The following is a 17,587-nucleotide window of genomic DNA, read 5'->3' as shown; positions in this document are numbered from 1 at the left end:
GTTACAAAAAATAACATCTGTGCCACAGTTATGCAATAAGCAGCACGAGAACCATGAAACTGCACTTAATAAAGAGTGGGCTGAATTAAAAAATAAAACAACAACAACAAAAAAACAGGAAAAGAAAGTTTAAAAGTTCACTTTTAAACCTTGAGATTAGGGAGGTTTTCAGCACTACCTTTCTTTCTCTTCCTTGCTTATTCTAAACTCCCTGTTCTGCTGTCCTTCTTCATTGGCTGTTAATGGGAGGCCTGACTATACAGGCCATGAACACAGCACCATCAGACTGAATCCAGCTGGAAAGGGCTGAAGCATTCAGTAAGAAGGTGAAGAATCCCAAAAGTGGTTTTACTATGTGTGTACATTTTGTCAGAGTATAGCAACAGCACCATATATTCTTTTCTTGCAACACTTAGCAAGCCTTCTCTTCTCATAAATATAGGTCAACAGAGCTAAACTCTGTTTTTGCCTCAACTCCCACTTTAAATGCATAAAAAATTAGATTTTTAGGGAGCAGAATGAAAGAAGTGGTGTATTTCATGCTATTATATACCCAGCCAAGAATCCCAAAGGCTTTGTTTGGGCTTTAAAAACAAAACAAAAACCCTTGGCATTTGTCAGACTAAAACCATTTTTCTTTGGTCTTTGCACAACCATCCTTTCCAGATTTGAATAAACAACATCAAACAAATTATTCTGACTTCCATTACCATGCAATGCACAAGAGTTGTTCAAGGAGAGACAAAGCAATGTGTAAAACCCCTGGGGACTCCAAGGAGCTTCCTGCATAGCCACCATCAGATCCGGAAATACTCACTCCAACCTCTCCACTACCCTCTTGTTATTTAAGCAGCCTTACATCGCCCAAAAAAGAAATTACTCAAACAGCACAGAGATCAAGTTTAGGAGTCACCACCACAAGGTATGGCTGTACCCATAAATACATGTGAGGGGACTGAAGATATTAGCAAAATAACAAAAATAGTGAGTAAACACTGAGCTACACATCAAGTTTTCAACCTGACTCTTCATTTACTGCCACTTGCAAATGTAGGTGTGATGTAACGCAGCCCCTTCAGCAAATGCCCAGGCCTAACTAAATAACAGAATATAATATATAATAATATCCTTAAATATAATCATGTATTATATAAATACAACATATTTTTACATATATTCTGCAAATATAGTAATACCCTTAAACTCTCCTTTGTTTTAACATCAGCCCCCAGAATGCAGGGCGAGAACTCGCAGATGATATTGTCAGCTGCAGATATTTTATGTTTATTACACGTTGCAATGGGAAAAATAAGCCTTATGCTTTCACATTAGGTTCAAGGCCCCACATTAACCATTTCTGATACAATATTTGGACTCCACCAGGCACAAACTTACTGATCACAACCCAGATGAAGACTTTTCCACTCCACACCTGGCAAACAGCTTCAAAGTACAACTGAAGCAGCATTTTTCCTCTTCTCCCCATCCCTGAAGCTGAAATGTCACATGTACTATGTGCTCCAGCATCACCACCTACCCTTCCCAGGAGCCACCTTCCTCCGTTCCTACTCTTGGCTCTTTGCTGGGGTTGAGAGGGTTGGGGTTGTTTTGTTCTTAAGCCACTCATTTTGCAGAACGTCCCCTCCAGACCAGCTGCAGTGGTTAAAAAGTTAATCCAAGACGCTTCTGAATTCATCCTGAACTAACCTTTAGGAAGTCTTAAACCTGTCCTAGTGTTTGTGGTGAGGAATCCAGCACGCACACTGGCAGACTGTGCGTGCAGAAGCAAATGCCATGAACAAGAGAGGAAGGGAGGATGTGGTTTACAGGGAAAAAAAAGCAGAGAGGGACTGGGATACCAGGGTTTGCTTCACACATTAATTGGAATCAGTAATTCCACACACTAGCAACCAGAACCAGTAATTCCATACAGCAGCAACCACATAACAGCCGATGCATCACTCAACAGCTGACTCTACCTCCAGCTCCGCAGCACAGCCAATACCCATCTTTCCTGCAGAGCCAGAAATGCTTCAGAAGGGGGAAATCAGCACTAAACCCTGTTGATCATTAAGCACCAGATCTTAAACAACCGTCTGCAGAAGAAGGGGGAGCTGTAAGTAGCACTCTCAGCTTCACTCTGTACACAGACATAAACTACAAGCTGAAGGTAAACCCCGACACGCGACTTTGCGTTGCCCAATACAGTGATAAACTGTGACACTGAGCCATCAACCCAACCAAAAATTCACCCTTCCAAACCAGAGACTTCTTGGAAATACACTGGACTGCCTGGCCTCCCATTCACCTTCCAAAAGGCTGGCATTTGGAACTGCTGCTGAGGAAGGCACCGCTCAAACCCAGAAAGCAGCAGGCAAGGAATGAGCACAAATTAACGAAAGAAACAGGCAAAATAAACAAAACTCTTTTTCCTGCAGTACAGACCCTCCATCAAATGATAAGCTAACCAGACAAATAAGACAATTAAGTAAGTGAAGGTTACTGGGTTAGGACAAATTATTTGTTCTGCGGGAGGTTTCAGCTGACGGGTTTCTCTGCATTTGCCACGCCTGGCTGGCTTTACACCACGTGGCCCCTCTGCTTCCCAGAAACTCGTAGGCACCGTGGGCTAGTAATGGTCCTAAATGCCACTATTATACATTAGCCATGCTGCTCGTACCATAATCTGCTGAATTTCTGCCCAAGTTGGCACTGAATGCTCGATGTTCTTCAGAATTAATCTCACACACACAAAGAATCTAAGACAAGTCACTACATGGACAGGTGATTTTGATATAGTGGATTTTCTCAGAGACAGACATAAACAAACCATGGGAAATTACTGTGCATTGCTCCCTCAGAGCCAGCAGTGGCAGGAAGGCAGGAGTTTGCTTGGTTGCTTTAATACGAGCTGAAAAATTGTGGTCAGCAGCACTTTCCCTTCTGATCTTCCCAAAAATTCCGCCCATCCTTCCACAGGCACGGCTATCGATGAAGTAAACCTGCCCATGTAATGTAAGCAGAAGCACCAAAAAAACCCACCGCATCACAACTTTTTGTAGCTAAAATCATCCCACTCCACAACAGTTTTCTCCACACAAATGAGAAGGGAGACCACCCTGAAGAAGGCAATTTTCATTTTTACTCTTGAGGTTCAGAGAGGGTCAAGGTTACCATTCCGTGAAGCAACATGAAGTAAGACCAACCATCCACCTGTTTTACCACTAAAATACCAGCATGACCCTTAAATTCATATTCAGAGTATATTAAAACGTGACCTTGCAGGCTACCAGAAAAAATGCTGCTCGCTGGCCAAAGAGACACCAGATTCACCTTGTACTGGTTAAATTCCCACCCACACCCCTTGTTTCCATGAAGCAGTTAAGTATTGCTCTGAAGTCATTCAACAACTGTGAAGGTCAAGTATTGTCCTACCTGGCCACTGCCAAACAAACACACCTTTCATGTCAGCCTGTGCTTCAGCCACAGTGTAAAACCCCAGTCAGAGGGGAAAACCACAATGAATTAGTAGCAAAGGCTACACACCTGGTCTGTAGAGCACAGCTGGTGCTTGCAGAGGGTCTAACTGACCCAGCAAGAGACCTGAAAGCTGGGGCCAACACAGTGGATGGGAAAGAAATTTTTTTATTTTTTTTTTACGTATAAAACTCATAGTTTCAGCTAAAACACGAAAAATTAAAAAAAGAGCTTCACTGGCACTTCTGAAGAATAAAAAAAAGGATTTGGAAGCTTTAGATTTGAAGCTTCACAAGCTTCTTATGAAAAATGCAAGCTTTGAAAAACTTCTGAAGAATTAATATTCTTACTTTGGGCTCTTCTACTGCCAACGGACTAGAGATGCTGTAACTAATAAAAAATAATTAATGCCAATAAACAGGCCCTTCATAAGGCTTCAGCTTCTCTCCTTCATCAAAGACTCAAGTCATTCATTGGGACATTACACAGGAAACAAAATTCATCCAGAGAGCTTGTCTTTTCCACATTTTTCTGTGCTGTAACTCACAGTCGAAAACCTTCCAAGTGTGAGGAAAGAAATTTGATTTTTTTAATAAGGACACAGCTCCAAAAGCAACTCCAGAGCCTGGCAGAGACCTTCCCTAGAATGGAACTGAGAGCTGGGAGTTTGTGTGCCAGCCCTCCAAAGAGCCCAGGTCCCAGGTGAGAACAGGGGAAGCACTCATGAAAGAACCAGGCAGGTTCTCAGCAGTGCTCAGGTGAGCTCCACCAACGCACACCCTGGCTTTCCTGAAAGTCTGGCCACAGCCTGCAAGATTCACAAGAGCTGATTTTTCTGATACCCTCCAACTGACCATCCAAATGCCCCCAAAAATGCAACAGTCTCAGAGCATCAGACACCTCCTCACCAGATTCAACACGGCAGGAGGACAGTGACAATGCTTGGGTTTCAGCAGGTGAGAAGCTCCTTACCCCAGGAGAGAGGGGAGGTAAAAAATTCCTCAGCTGTTTTGCTTTATTTTAGAAATCCTGACACTTCTCTCTCAGAGAGACTCGGTGGAGAAGGGTGTAGCAGCTCCAGACACCAGCAGAGACCACCACAGAGCAGGAAGGACGACCTTCACCACACAAACCCGCACCCCGCGCACGAGGAGCCCTGCTGTGGAACACAACCCTACAGAAGCAAGGTAAGAAAGCTGATAAGTTGGCAAAAAAACCTAACTGGTGTCTAGGCCAAGCGTGCAACCCCTGCTGCTCCTGCCAGCTTCAATGACACGCTGCAGACCGGCACTGCAACACCAGCCAAGGTGACACCCAGAAGTCAAAGCTCCCTCAAGACAGAGGCACTCGTGGTCTCAAGCCTAAGGAAAACAGAGACAGTGATCCCAGTAATGACAGTGACAATTCAGAGGGGTGTTAAAACTGATTTCCTAAATTAATGAGCTGGGCTCCAAGCAGAAGCATTGCCAGCCCTGTTGGTCCAGAAGACTGTGGTCCTACCCTCCCCCAGGGCAACAGCAGTAAATCTGGATAAGAAGGCTGATCAGAAACTTCTAGTGACACATCCACCCATATCTTGAAGATATGGCAAATACCAAAGAAATAGAAGATCAGTGAAAGGCAACAATTAGCCAGCAGAATTTTCTATCATGGGAGACTATTGAGACAAGAGCTTGGATAAATTAAGCAAATAGGGCATCTTGTAGTAAAAAGCATTTTCAGAGCTTTGTAAAGGCCAAACAAGACTGCAAATGTGAGCTCGGACTGCTGGGCACAAACTACCTTCTGAATACTTAAGGGTCAGAAGAAAACTGCCCAGGAACAGCATCCCCCATCACTGCCCTCTCCCAGATTCCCCCACAGCCAGACCCCTCCTGTGACTGGAGGGCACTGGGCCACAGCCCTGGATTGCTCCCAGAGCTGACGTAGCAGTGCAGACACAGAGCCACCTCATACGTGTCGCTGTTTGGAGCCTGCATAATCACCCAGCTCAGCCCATGCAGGAGCAACATGAGGAACACCTTCTGTACAGAAGAAATGCTCGAGATTTAAAGTTTTAACACAAGCTAACAAACGCCAGGGATGAAAGAAATCCTGGGATGAAAGATCTCCATGACACCTGCTTTGAATAAAAAGACATTGCTACAAAAATATCACAGACCTGCTGGTCTAGAGCCTTTGCTACATGTCATTCCCCAGACATCAATTTGCAATAGAGGCACACAAAAGCAGCATTACACAAATTACATGCTACTCCCCTGAACTGCAAACAAAATCCACCCAGCACTACTGCCACAGTCCAAAGCACCACTGAACCAAAGCCACCTTCTCGTGCTGTTCCTAAGAGGACTTTGTAAGGATAAGGGGTCAATGCTCGTTTGCAGAGCTGACAGCTCCTCCTGCAAACTTCGCTCCGGCTCAGCTTTGCCCAACACTCCCCATTTTTCCTTATGTCCACAGCCAGGGAACTGGTGGTGCCAAGCCCCTGGCACTGAGAGCAGGACAGGTTATCCCAAATTCCTGCATCCTTCAGGCAAAGCCCACGCCCACACTTGGATGCTCAAACCAGTTCATCATCTTCAGCATCTGTAACTCCACCACTTTCTGCACAACACAACACATGGTAATGATTTAATGATTTAATGTTTTGTTGCAACGGCACCCAGGAGCCCTAAAATCAAAAAATCAAAAGGCTGAGATCCCACCACGCCCCTCACACCACACACAGGTAACAGATCAAGTGGGTTCCTGTACTGGAACAACCCAGACCCCCACAGAGGTGACACTGCGGGTGTGTACGACCAGCTCCAAGGAAAGAGGGAAGCGCAAGGTACCAACAAAACATGGTTTGCTCGGTTTTATGCCACATGGCTCATTTACTCACTGCTGGCAGCTTCCACAAAATCAGGCTCGTCAAGCACCTGACTGTATACACAGGTAATGATTATAAAGCCAACTCAAGCGGGGCTAAAAGTACACAAAGATCTAGCATAAAATAAAAAAAGTGCAATCGTCTCCCAGGTGGAAAACAGGACTTTGAACGTAACAGGTGGATTATGTAACAATTATTTTGCTCCCAATTCTCAAAATATTATTTTTAAAATACCCTCAAAGACCAAAAATCGTCATTACTGAGAAGCAATAGCGAATCTACTCTGTTTAACATCCAGAGTTACCCACCCCTCCCAGGGCCAACGACAAACTCAGCTATGACAGCATCTGCACAGCCCCCATGCGAGGACTAGGGCAAAGCCTGGAGTATCCACAGCTCCCCTCCCTGGATTCTGCCCAAGGAAAAGATTATTTCCTAATGCTGCTTTTTGTTTGTGACAGGGCATAAACTTCATGGGGACAGTTCTCTGTTGTGCCTGGGGAAAGCAGCACAGCTAGCTGGTTTGTCATCACTCTGGCTATGATGGAAAGGCCTTAATATCCAAAAAATGCACCTCGCATCGATGGTTCTGTCCCACACCAAGGATGCCAACCTGAGCTGGACTCTTTTGTTTGAGAACTCTTTCTTCCCAAGCCTGTGGCCTCCTTGGTCCTGCAAGCACATTTGAGTCTTTTCAAACGTCTCTTTGCAGAGACAGGAAAAAGATACACACGTGATCCATCACAAAAACATCCATGAGGCCTCACCATCTCAGAAGAGGAGGACACCATCAAGGCCCTGCCCTACCCAGACATACTCCCTGTCCCAGCTACAGAAGTTAAAACCCACTGGCCACAATCTTTTCCCTATTTTTCAATCTGAAAGAGACTCCTCAGCATTCAGAACTCAACATTTAAGTGGACTGCTGGAGCCTCGCCTCCAAAAGGCAACAGCAAACACAAAAAAGCAAAAACAAAACCAGAGAAATCCCCCCTCCCCGCCCCCAAAGCCGAGCAGAGGGTGAGGTGCAGAAAGGGAAAGGGGCTGAGGAGCTCGGGGAAGCCGGCCGGGTGCTCCCCTTTTCTGCCTCCCTTTTATTCCTGCTGAGTGGAGTAACACTTGAACTGGCTCTCTTTATTTGCAGCCGGATATGCGCTTTCAAAGATACTGTACTACTGTGTAGGCCAAGCAGGGACTCTCTTTCTTCCCTTGGTTAAGGCTTTTGGGAAAATAATTATTCACCAGAACTGCCATCGTGAACAGAGCAAGCTAAATCAATGTAGCTTTGTATGGGCCATTGCCACTGCAAAGCAAATACTCCATCAAGACATGGATCAGTGAGAATTTGATCACTAGGAATCCTTATGCACATCTTTGTGTATTTTTAATATCCACCTTATTACTTGGCGTGCCCCTTCCCTCCCCACGCTCCTGCACCCCACCCTCCCCACGGATTCGTCTTGTGTCACTGGCAGCTACGGGGCTTGGCCATGAGATTCACATCAGTGAAAACATCTTAAATACACAGGTTTATTCTCCCTAAAAAAATAATAATAAAGCATTGGTGCAGAGCAGATTTATTCACTGAACAGGTTGATTTATTTAACAGACCTGACATACATCAAAACCTACTACAGGCTTACATAATTGTTATCCATTTAGCAGGTCTGGTTTTTTTGTCAAGTATTTGTTTTTCAAAAGTGATTCACTAAAGACTGCTGCCTTCTGCACAGCTCACATACCTTAACAAATGCAGTCTTGCATGGGGTATTAGCTGGAGTGACTTTAAATTGCATCCTACCTGCTTGAGTGCTGCCGTTATTTTTTTTAGTCTCTGTATTATTCCATTACTAAACCGCACCAAAAAAAAATAATAAAAAAAAGACAAACAAGAAGCACGAGCGTGTGTAGAGCCACAGCCGAGCCCCTTCCCAGCAGAGCCTGCCGTGGGCTCGGTGTTACCGCAGTCCCGCCGTAGCAGCGATCCCAGCAGGTACCTCCGGCCCGGAGTACCAGGATGTTGATGGCTGCACGGAGCTCTCGGGGCCGGCGTGGGGCAGGAGGGACGAGCAACGCGCCGGGCGGAAGCGGGGAAAACCTCCGGGAGGGTGGAAAGACCACAGAGCCGTTTTGTTTTCCCGCAAAAGGCTCATTGAGGCCTCGGCTCGCACAGGCGCACCGCTCCCTCCGGCCTCACGCATCCACCCACGGCCGCGAGCCCCCAAATACGCACCCATCCTGCGCGGGTCCCCGGCGGGAGGCGGAACCCCCGGGAGCATCCCCGAGAGCAAACGGATCGCCCTGGCGTTCATCGCCGGTCCCTCACGGCTTCTTTGGGTTCATCTATCGCACAGTGCCTCGCTCGCTCATCGCGGAGCCGAGGATCTCATCCCCCCCTCGCTCCAGCATCCTCCTCGCACACACACACCGGGCACATCGCGGGGCTCGGGGATGGCAGCGCCCGGGTACCGACCGCACGGACCCGGCGCTCCGCCGCCCGCCAGACAGATGGTTAATTACATTCACAGCCGCATTTTGCGCTGGGATAGAGTTTCAGACAATGAGCCAGTTTTATTTGATTAGCCAGTTCTCTAGTTTAATGCGCGCAGTGACAGCTACTCCCAGAGCTCGGGCTTTTTTTTTTTTTAATAAAAATAAAAATCCCCATCCCCCCTCCTTTTATTATGTTTTTGTTCTGGCCGAGGCTGGAGTGAGGGGGCCCCGGAGGGGACCCGCTGCCCCCGGGCCCGGCGGGGCGGCGCCCCCGCCCAGCGCGGCACCTGCCCGGGGAGGGGGGGGGGGATACGGCGCCAAGTTGCCGCCCCCCCCGTAACCTCAGACCACCCTCACACACACACCCCCCCCGCAACTTCCCCGCAGGCCTCCGCGCAGGCCGGCGCTGCCATCCTGCCATCAGCATCCCCTCCTCCTCCTCCTCCTCCTCCTCCTCCCGCGCTGCCCCCGCGGTGCCGGGGGGGTGTGCGGATGCGGCTCGGCCGCGGCGGGACTCACCTGAGCGCGGGGCCCGCGCTGGAGGGGGTTCCCCCCGCCCGGCGGGCGCTCCGGTTCCGCGGCGCTCAGCGCGGCTCCTCCATGCGCCCGGGGCCCGGCGCGCGCAGGTGGACGCGCCCGCCCCCGGCCCCCGCCTCCCGCCCGGCCCCCGCCCCTTCCCCCTTCCCCCGCCGCCGCCGCCCCACGGACGGGCCCCCCGGCCCCGCGTCCCTGCGCAGGGACGGGCGGAGGGCGGGAGGGAGGATGGGGGGGGCGGCTCCCGCCTCGCCCCGCTGCTGCCGCCGCCTCCTCCTCCCGCTCGCCGCCGCCCCCCCAGGCCTGCGCCCATTCAGGAGGTGCCGGGCAGCGCCAACGCTGCCATTGTTCGCTCGGAGCGGCACCGGCTCCCGCCCGCTCCCCGCATCCCACACACAGACACACGCACCGGGAGCGCGCACCGGCCATAAAGGGCGCGCGGCCGCGGCCCCGGGCCCGGGCAGGTGCCGGGAGGGGGGAGCGCACCTTCGGCGGGGATGCGGCACCGCGGGCAGGCAGGGACGGAGGATGGGCCCCGCCGGGAAGGGAGCGAGGGAAGGGAGGACGGGCCGGGCCGGTGGGGAAGGGACAATGGGAACGGCCCCGGGGGCTCAGCCGGAGCCCGGGAGTGAAACTCGCTCCCAACGCAATCCATCCAGTTTAATTCTCTACACTGGATATGGGAATCACTTAGGGCTTGCAACAGCCCGTCTGATTTGTTTTCATTATCAGATTATTAATAACAGCGTCTAAAAGTATGCTTTACCTTCAGATGCCCATTAAGAGGAGGAGGCTGCCTCATCTCAGGATGGCTCCGGACTTGCCGAGATGCCGGGCACGCAAGGGAAGGCAGGAACGCACCAGACACAGCCTTTTGCAGAGCGGGAGGGCGACAGGAACAGGCGAGGCAGGAGCCTACACCTACCCAGTGGGGGAGCTTACAATATACAGCCCTTTTCGCAGGACCTCCAGGGCAGCTCGGAGTCCTGCAGCCCTGTTTCTCTGTGACATCCTCACACGTGCACCACGGCCCAAGTTACTGCACTGGGGACTGGAGGAAACTTCTGTTATTCCATTTCAGAATCAACAATATGGTTTAACAAATAAAAGGCAAACCAGACACACCTATTTTGACTGCAATGGAAAAAAATGCAAGTTGAGTATTAGCCTTTTATTTAATTTCACTTTGATACTTAAGAGGGGTTCCTAGTTTTAAGTTACCACTTGAGTTCACGTGAAATTTTGCTGCCTTTGCATCTTAAACAACAGGTACAGTCTACAATATTGATTAGGTAATACTGTGACTAAAATATTAAAGTATCAAGCACTTTAGTCCTTTTTCTCACAGCAGTGGAGACCCCCATACATACAGTAATGAAACAGGAACAGCACATGGAATGCTCTCTGAATTCAGAACACCTTACACATCAACCTGCAAAATAAGCAACTAATTTCATTTGTCCTTCATTAAGAGTGGTACCCAGGACATGCTATACAGCACATGTGAATAAGTTATTGATTCCCACTGTGTTAGAACTCACAATTGAAGGGTTATACCCTGTTGGAGAAATAAAGACCAGCAGTAAGTGATTTGACCAAGGCCACAGAGTGAGGCAGTGTCATAGTGGGAGCACTTCCCAGTCCTATCCTGAGTTAAGGTTTTTCTCTCCAGCCTCACCACATTCCGGTGGGAATTGCACACTTCAGTTCCCGTACCTTTACATACTGGTAATGCTGCATTTTATTTCACTACCCCCCCTCCTTTTCTTGTTAGAAAGATTCCATTAATATAAATCAGGGTCAGGTGAGACAGCACACCTGGCAGTGCTCACTAAAATAAACACACAGGTGTGGTCATGAACTGCTTTCCAAATGTCAGGAACTCAGGACAGTTCTGCCCTCAGTCTCTGCCCCTGGCACACTCACGTACGGGCTGGTACCTTCCAAAGTGCCACCAAAGGCACACAAGTAAATCTGGCAGCTCCTCTGCTGAGGCACCTCACGGGGCAGGAATTACATGACCAGAAGCACTGGGACACCAACACCAGGTCAGACCTGCCCCGGCTCCCTGTGCCTTTGCAGAGGAGCCGGCAGCTGTGCCCGGGGCTGGAGGTGATGGCAATCAGCTGAGTGTAATCACCAAGGTAAGATTAGACCTGAGTGTGGGGAGAGCCTCGTGGAGATGAAAAGACACATTCAATTAAATGAGTGTTGCACCTGGATCCAGTTTAGAAGACGACAACCCAAGTATTTATTTAAGTGCTATATTTTAGAGGGAACACAAACATTTTAAGGCTCAAAGATTATCCTTGGAGCTGTGATACAACATAATGCCTTTAGTTTCAGTTGTCCACAGCCCTCATTTAAGGTCCTTCAGTTACAGAACCACCACAATACTGATCAATTGGCAGCACAACATTCTGCACAGCATCCCGGGCGATCTGAAAAATTAGCAGTCTGTGCACTGGGATCTCTTCATGAACTGCCACAAACAGATGTGGAGGGTGCACTGACATGATGGAAGCACAGCTACATACCTTGGCTGGGTATTAATTTTCCAGGCTGTCAAATAGAGACTCACAGGTGTGAGAACAAGGTGCTAAGAAAGCTCCTTTTGGCAGGAGGAGATGAGCAGCCCCCCGAGCGAGGAGTGATTGTGGTGCCAGCCCCGCCTGGCTCTGCCCTGCTGCTCCTCCTCGCTGCCCTCCCACCCTCTCCGGTACCGCCCTGCTGCAAGGGCATCACAACCACAGCCTGTGCCACGGAGCAGACATTTACATCTGGCACATCCTTACAGCTGTCTTCACACAAAATCCACGTGCCCAGACAGGGGAGCCTCTGCTTGCTGGTCTCTCTAGGAAGCAGGAGTTGGGGCTGAAGTAGAAGAATGTGGGTTATGGCAAAAGGCCAGTGCTGTGGTTGTTTCCAGTTCTCCAAGTGCCCATTTCCTGATCATTTCTTCTTTCCATCGTCATTCTTTCTTTGGTGCATGGGGCCATCACTGCAGCACACCCAATAAGCATTAAATCCTTCATTTGGCATGGCCCAAATAATTTCTGCCATACACAGTCCCCCTGCTAAACCAGAGGTTCACCACAGGGTTCTGTTTTGCCTGTGGCACAAGTATGATACAAATGTGACTTTCAAAGACCTCAAATCCTACACTCTCAGGTGAGCCTGGAAAAACATGGTTCAAGCAGAAAGCTGCCCAGGTGATGTGAGCCTTAAAAACACACCAGAAAATGCAGCAGGACAACGGGAGGCATTACCCTCCTATCCCATCCTACTGCAGAAGGCTGGAGAGGATTTCTTCCCTTTATCAGCATTCCAGAACCAACTTCTGAACAAGAACAGTGTAACATAGACTGCTGGCAGTAAAAAGGGAAGCACTCTGGGAGGCAGGATGGGAGTTTGATTCAGATGAGTGAAGGACTCACCCTCTCACCTCCCCCTTCCTTCCCAGGTCCTGATGTGCAATTCAGAACCAACCCTGTGCTGTGGGCAAAAACACTGAGCCTGCAAACAGGGAGTCCTTCTGACTGAGGCTGAAGCAATTCCTCAAGAAGGAACAAAGCTGGAACCATGAACTGTCACAGGCTGAGTTTCTCCTCTCTGGCACACCTGGCAAGCCCTAGAGCTTTGCCAAAAAACCGTCCCAACCCCCCCAAAGCAGCTGCTCAGCGTGAACCCCCCTGGCTGCAGACACACTGCCCCAGCACTCCTGGCTGTTTGCAGCCCCTTCTCGGAGCACTGTCCCAGAGCAGCTGCAGGAACAGTGCTGCTGCTTAGTCCACACCTTCTCTTGGCCCTGATGTTCCACACACACTCAGGACAAGCTCAAGGCTGTCGCTGACCTTGCTGGACAAGACAAATTTCCAACGGGCCTGACAGAGCTCTGGGGGGACAGAGGGTGAGGAGGGTCCCTGAGTAGTCTCCAGGCCTCTCCATTCCTTGACAGGCTCTTTGCTCCACCAAACACCCCAAAAACACCCAACCCTGCCTTGCAACTCCTTCACAACGTTGAAAACCCCACTGTTCAAGTCAGACAGTTCCAGCAGGTTCACAGCCCCCGAGGCTCCCCTGGCCCCCCACACCATTCAACTGCTGCTGGCGGGCTCTGATCCCCCCACCCTGGTCCCCCCATCTCCCTCAAACATTTCAACTTCAAATTGCAAATCTCTCTCTACGTTGGGCATTTCTCTTACCACACTTCCATGGCCAAAACCCTCACTGCTGGTGGCTTCTGAACAGCAGGAACCAAAGTTAAGAAAAGCTCCCACTTGTGCCTGGGCCAGGGTGAGTGCTCTGCAGACAGAAGGCTCTGTGTGCTCTCACTCCCTTGGCAGGAATAACAACCTTGGCCACTTCAGGGGAGGTGACTGGATTAGCAGGGGAGAAAGGAGAAAAAAAAACAGAAAGGGAAAAAGAAAAGCAACCAGGAACAACCAAAGAGGCTCCAGCGTGGCCTGGTGTATTTGCAGTGAGCCAGAGCACAGGTTAGAACAAAACCTGGAGAAGGCAAAGGGATCAGGACATGACAAATCTAAAGCTGCTGTGGATTCACTGTAGGTTTGATCTACTCACAGGCAGTAAATCCATGGCCCAGGTGAGGCCTCTGCTGTGCACTGGGCTGATGAACTGCAGAGGGGCAGGAGAGTTTCTGGGTATCCCAGAGTCCAAACCCAGTTGCTGCTTTGGCCGAGGTGGCTGGCACCTGGAACTCCTGAGTGAAGTTGGCAGGGCCCAAAGGCTGGCCAGCACTCTTTGGTAACAGTGGAAACTCAAATTCTGTTTGACATTTCCATCCTTCCTGTTGTGCTGTGGGTCTGTCGGGGGCAGCTGCGCAGACCAGCAGAAAGCCAAGTGCTCTTTACTGCTGATGGAGCTGTTACTTGGAGTGTTCTATAAATGATGTCCTTTCTTTAGGAAACATGGCTCTTTGTGCCTGGAGACACCTTGTGCTTTATGCTCTTGCTTCAAGTGCAGAGGATGCTTCAGTGGTGAGCAGAGGTCCCAGAGAGCAGAGATGATGAAAAGGGTTGTTTTGAACCCTGATGGGGCAACCACGTACCGTGGCCGCGGAGCTCCTGCCATCCTCAGTGCTGCTTGGCCAGCCTTCAAAATAAACCCAGCCTTAGACAAATGTGTAAAGGTGAATCCCTCCGGCCAGCAAAAGTGGATGTTCAGGGACATCCTGAAACTACTTCCTGAGGCACTGACACCTCGGTGAGTTCCAGGAGCTGGTTTGCAATTCCTCTCTGCCTCAGCCTGCACTGAGGTTCAGCTCTCTTTAAGCCCCATCTAATTATGCAATTTAACTGCAGCAAGAACAACAGTTTTGCTGAATATGCAACAGTCTCTTGATTGTATTTTGATGTGGGGAGAGAGAAGGAAAAAGCTGTTTTGTTTAAAGTTCAAGCATTTCTACAGGACTTGTCTGATGTGGAGAAGACAGAGCCCTGTCTCCTGTGTCTGAAGTCACAGACCTTTTCCTGGTGTGTCTTGGATGCATCCACACCCACCTGAACAGAAAGGAACAAACCTTGGCATTTTTCCTGCCCATTTTTCTTCCGGACTGTAGTTCATTAACTCCAGTAACGCAGTTTCATTAATGTGCATTAACCAATGACTTTCCCATTACCGCTGCTGTCTCCAATCAAAGGCTCATTTATGGAAAACAAGGGCAGAGGGAACAACATGCTCTGGCAGCTGTAAGATCATACGCCCGTACCCTCTGTCTTATATTTTTACGTTAAAGTATCACGAGCTATTACCATATTTTTCATTATTATTTGTGGCACTAAATACTGCAGCTCCCAGTGCCAGATGGCGAATATTCAGAATAAAAATATTGCAAGGCCAATCTTAGAAAGACTCGATGGGAGGGTAACAGCACACATTCATCCTCCTCTCTTAATGCACATAGTTAAAATATTAGCAGACTTAAAATCTGGTTTTCCAATTTAGAGGACTCACATATTACAGAATGATATGCATGCATATATACATATATTTAAATATGCACACATAAAAATTTTAATTTCTTTCCATTTTATTTGCATGTTTCAAGGGTCTTAACATAATATGGGCACATCTTCTTTCACTCTTCACAAGGTTATTTTAACCAGTAAAGAAAACCAAATAGTTTCGAAATGGAACACAAGCAAAAACCTTTTCCCAGAAATTGTTATTGGTACAAAATACTTCTTTTTAATATATAAACAGCTTGAGTCCTAAACTTAACCAGATGGAAACGTGCCTACAAAGCGTTGGATCTAATTCAGAAGAGACTGACAGCCAACAGATGAGCCAATTTAGCCCATCCCATGCCAAAAATGGTCAATCATGTTATCTTACGTGTGACTCGACTCTGGCAGATGCCAACTCTATCCAAACAACTTCAAGCATCTCTTTGGAAGACTGGATTATTTTACACACACTTTTAAAAAATCATAATAATGCCTGATTCTTCTGGAAATGTTCCACTTAGTTTCAGCATTTTCCCAAGAGATTTTTATTAATTTATTTTAAGGATAAATCTTTTTATGTTATAGCCTAACAGAATAAATGCTTTCCAATCCAACAAAGCCTAATTAAAAAATTCCTAAATTGCAGTTCAGTGACAGACCCCCATTTATTTAAATATTCATACAAGGAAAGCTTTACACCTGTGCAAACCACTTTAGCTTCTTCCTTAAGCCAAATATTTACTTCCAGCAACACAAAGAAACACAAGAGTACAAATTGAAGGTACTTCCTGCATCCCTCATCACCTTCCTCAAAATTAAGAGTAAAGTTAAAACTAAAGGACTTTTTTTTTATGGTGAGTGATTACAACTAAGGGGTTTTTATAATTTGTAATTCATAATTTCTCTGTGGATTTTTTTTCCTTAGTTTCCAGAAGATGTATGGACAGACACACTGTTCATCTGCTTCCCACTGCAACAGGAAAGGACTTCCACCTCTGCCTCCTCTGTAACCCACACACTGGCCAATATAGTGCTGGTGTGCTGACTTTTTTCCCTTCTTGCCCCTAATTTGAATAAGAATAATAAAAAGGAAAAAAACCTGATTTATTCAGTGATTAATCCATCCTAAAAGCATAGGACCATTCAATTCACCTCCAATGCATCACATCCCTGGAGTTAAGCCCTGTACCTGCTGTCAGCTTAGGCTCTGCTTAAGCTCACTCTGAATTTTAGCTTCCCACTAACACCCTGGGAGGTCTCAGGTGATGAGATTTCTCCCTCTGTTAGACTGAGAGCTGCAGAAACCAGTGTAAACACCTTTCACAGGACACCTCGAAAGGCCACATTTTAAAAGATGAACATCTTCAAATCTCTTGTTTCCAGAGAGAGCAGTGCCAGCTTTCCTGCCACAGCAGAGGGCAGCGGTTCTGCTCAGAGCCTGTAGTTTGGGTTGTCTTCTTGACAGTCACACACAAAGTTGCAATTTCATTTTCCATTTGTACAGGAGGTAATTGCTGTGCCTGTGTGAAGTGACCTTCCCGCACACGGCATTCGGGAGCCAGGCAATTATCCACAGGACTCACAGCAACCTCTCCATTTCCAACCTTTTTATAGAGCCCTTTGTGATGACAGTCCCATGATTTTGAGATCCACAGGCATTCATCTAGGCTGAAGTCTGGACGTTTGGAAGGTTTCAGAGATCTTCCTTACAGGGCTAACATATATCTCAGTCGTGTGATCATTTCCTTACCTTGTTCCTGCTTCTCTCTAACTAAAGACGGTGTCAAGGTGTGTGTGACCAATGAACTTGACTGCAGGTCAAGCTGGGTGTTGGACAGGAGGCAACTCTCACAGAAAACATCAGAAACATTAAAAAGATTCACTTGTGCACTTCTCAGGCATAAAACACTCAGTTTTCAGTGGATGTGAAAACCAGGGTTTAGGTAACCACACCCTGCTCACATCAAACTTGTCCCTAACTAGTCCTAGCTAGTTTGTAGATTATAGAATCGTGAAATCATAGAATCATTTAGATTGCAAAAGACCTCCAAGATAGAGGATTTGTAGATTATATTGTTCTTGTACCTTGGCAGCACATAGGGCTCCACTTTGGAACCATTCCAAGATGTTTCAGGTAATCTTCACAAAGCGTCGTATTTCTGATCATTTCAGAAACAGATCAGCCCATCAGTGTGACTGATCCACAACGATCCCTGTGGTTTGATGTGCCACAGACTGATCC

At 48.0% G+C, this 17,587-nt stretch overlaps 1 protein-coding gene across 3 annotated transcripts in view; it reads right to left on the bottom strand.

The window, feature by feature from the left end:
• NEXMIF (neurite extension and migration factor) overlaps positions 1-10,237 on the bottom strand; it is a 172,460-nt gene extending 162,223 nt beyond the window's left edge. Inside the window, exon 1 of one of the 3 annotated variants that reach the window (XM_027662395.1) lies at positions 10,143-10,237. The gene's annotated coding sequence lies outside the window, so the exon portion shown is untranslated. Of the gene's footprint in view, positions 1-8,582; positions 8,801-9,361; positions 9,451-10,142 lie in introns of those variants that run through there. The other 2 variants (XM_027662397.1, XM_027662396.1) reach the window with 2 other exon arrangements.
• Between the last annotated feature and the right edge of the window lie 7,350 nt (positions 10,238-17,587).

The sequence above is a fragment of the Corapipo altera genome, unplaced genomic scaffold (genome assembly GCF_003945725.1).
Source record: "Corapipo altera isolate COAL_440 unplaced genomic scaffold, ASM394572v1 326, whole genome shotgun sequence".
Lineage (NCBI taxonomy): Eukaryota > Metazoa > Chordata > Aves > Passeriformes > Pipridae > Corapipo > Corapipo altera.
Note: the sequence above shows the minus strand (reverse complement) of the source record. Positions and strands in the feature narration are given on the sequence as shown.